The sequence below is a fragment of the Ochotona princeps genome, chromosome 9, assembly GCF_030435755.1.
Source record: "Ochotona princeps isolate mOchPri1 chromosome 9, mOchPri1.hap1, whole genome shotgun sequence".
NCBI classification, from domain to species: domain Eukaryota; kingdom Metazoa; phylum Chordata; class Mammalia; order Lagomorpha; family Ochotonidae; genus Ochotona; species Ochotona princeps.
Genome location: NC_080840.1, coordinates 43492007 through 43494772, shown reverse-complemented (window position 1 = coordinate 43494772; position 2766 = coordinate 43492007). Strand labels below are relative to the sequence as shown.

Here is a 2766-nt window from a genome sequence, read left to right as displayed (position 1 = left end):
GGCTAGGGCTGGGGCAAAGTTGGAATCAGAAGCTGAAAAATCAGCCCAGATCTATGTTACTGGTAGGCTCTCAATTACTTTAGCCATCATGTCTGTCTCCTAGGGTCTTCATTAATAAGAAGCTAGAGTAAAGGACTGCCACTGGGAAATTAACCCAGGTATCCTGATGTGGAAATCAGGCATCTTAACATTTAAGCCAAATGTTCACTCTTGAAGTTTATTTTACTTGTTAGAAGGTTTATATGTTTATTTGAAAGGCAGAGTTACAGGGATGGTGAAGTGGGAGAGACAAAGTGATCTTCATTAACACTCCCTAAGTGGCTGCAATGGCCAGGGTTGGGTCAGATTGAAGCCAAGGACCTGGAAATCCATCTGGGTCTGTGACATGGGTGACAGGAACTCAAGTGTGTGGGCCATCTTCTGCTGCTTTCTCAGGCACATTAATGGGAGTTGGATTGGAAACAGAGCAGTTGGGACACAAACCAGTGCTCATTGAGGATGCCAATCTTGCAGGTGGTAGCTGAATTCACTGCACCACTATGCAAGTCCCTTGATGCTATTTTAAGGGCCCTGATACACCATCAATATTGAGTAGGAACAAACTGGTGTGTTTGGAAAGACTGTTCTAGTTTCTGTGCGAAATGGATTGAAATAGAACAAGAAGCAGTGGTACCTGGTACCGGAAAGATTGTTAACAATCCTGGGGGGAGATGACAGAGGTGATGATAACCAAAATTTAGATTTGAAGAAGGTAGACTCAACTCAGTAACTGATAGGATAGTGAGAAAAGAGGGGGCAAATAAAAGAATTTGAATATGTGGCAGTCACATGCTGAGGCAGGGGTAAAATAGAAAAGAAAAATAAACTATGGTGTATCCCCACTCTAAATGAATTTATACTAGCTTAATTTAGAATGAAAAACATAAAGTTGTAAGTAATTCTCTCAAGAATAAAATGAAGTGAAAGGTTGAAGACAGAAGAGTTAAGGAAAGACAGAGAAAAAAGGGGGAACAAACAGGACTGTTTTTGACTGTAGTGATTTCAGCTCAAGGACATTCAGAAGGAGATGACCTCAGAAGAGACGTGAAAGACAGAGAGAACAGATGGACTTTGTGCCATAAATGAAGTAAGCTAAGTTTAAAAATCACAGGTGGAAGTTTAAGCCTTGGGGGAAAAAGGTCGGATGTCTGTGAGAGATGGTGGTAAAGTTGGCCACACCTACAGATGGAGCTTGATTTTCAGGAGATGGGACAGGTTTTGTGGCTATATTTTGTCTGTGAGATAAGAAGGCAGCAAGGCATTGAATATGTGATTGGGTCAGGGTAGACTAAGGCACTTGGCAAATTGGCCATATGGAGAGAAAATTGCCTGAAGTGCATAGAAAGATGTCCTTGCATATTTTTTTGTGCTGCTGTTACAGAATACTGCAAGTAATTCACAGTGAGCAGAAGTTTACCGACTCACTGTTTCAGTGGCTGGGAAATCCGGAATTGTGGGGCCATATCAGATAATGTCCTGTTGCAGCATCATAGCATGGTACAATGAAAGGAGATTGGAAGAGAGAGAAAGGATTCAATTTTCCTTTATTAAAGAACCCAGTCCTCTTATATTGGCATTGACTGACACATAAGAAGAGAGCAAAGCCTGAGACCTAATCATGTCTTGAACGTTATCTGTTAATATTGCAAGGATACTTGTTAAATTTCAACATGAGTTTGGGAGGGAGCAAACATCCAACCCACAGCAGAAGACTTTAAAGCCAGCACTGATTAAATCTCAACTGAACTTGAACTATGGTTATGCAACAAGGTGGAGGAATCCACCATGGTGGGAGGGTTTGGGGAGGGGTGGGGAGAACCCAAGTACCTATGAAACTGTGTCACATAATACAATGTAATTAATGAATAAAAAAAAAATCAAACCTGCTGAGTGAGGCATGGCTATTGCTTCTGTTATTCGTTAACTAGTATTCAATTGCATAGTCTATTGCTACTTTCACATTTCTGAATATTGACTACCACTGAATAGCCAAGCAGTTTATTTGCAAGACCTTTGCAGAAGCCTCAATTGCTGGTCCAAAGCTGTTTCTTATCTTTTTTTAGTACTTACTTGATTGTTTCAAGAACGAGATTTTCCTAGAATCTCTTCAGACCCAACTATGTGTCATAAACCAGTATAGTTACAAATTCTTCAGAGGAACATTCAATTATTTCCCAAGGTGGTTAGTCCTTTTGCAGAAACCTATCAAAACAAATTCAATTTACACCTAGTATTGTGGACAGTTTCTTACTCACCAGTCAACTGATTGCATCAGATCAGACTATTTTTCATGAAACTTACTCCATTGTCCTTTACATTCAAAATAAGTTTTTAATCACTATTATTATTTATTAAAAATGATGCCTATTTTATTATTAAACTGATAAGAACAGATACTATACTTGATCTTAGCCAAAAGGCAGAGAAGTGATGTCAATTTTTTTATATTGTTTTTTTTTTGTTGTTGTTGTTAGGGATTGTTACAATTGTGGATATACTATACTTTGTTTTCATTTTTAATGGTTTTCCTTTAAGGAAAATCAAGAAAATTGTATGTAAATGTAGGAATATACGTTAAAAAGGAAACATATATATTCCTAGTAATGACAATATTTTTACTTTCTCTCTTCCCTGTGAAATAAAATTAAGTGCTGCTCAATTCAGTATGATATTTATACACTATTTTATAGTTGCATTTTTCACAATCCTTATGATGCTATTTTCTTT

At 37.9% G+C, this 2766-nt stretch overlaps 1 pseudogene; it reads right to left on the bottom strand.

The window, feature by feature from the left end:
* Positions 1-2362: 2362 nt before the first annotated feature.
* Positions 2363-2471, bottom strand: LOC118757571 (U2 spliceosomal RNA; annotated as a pseudogene).
* Between the last annotated feature and the right edge of the window lie 295 nt (positions 2472-2766).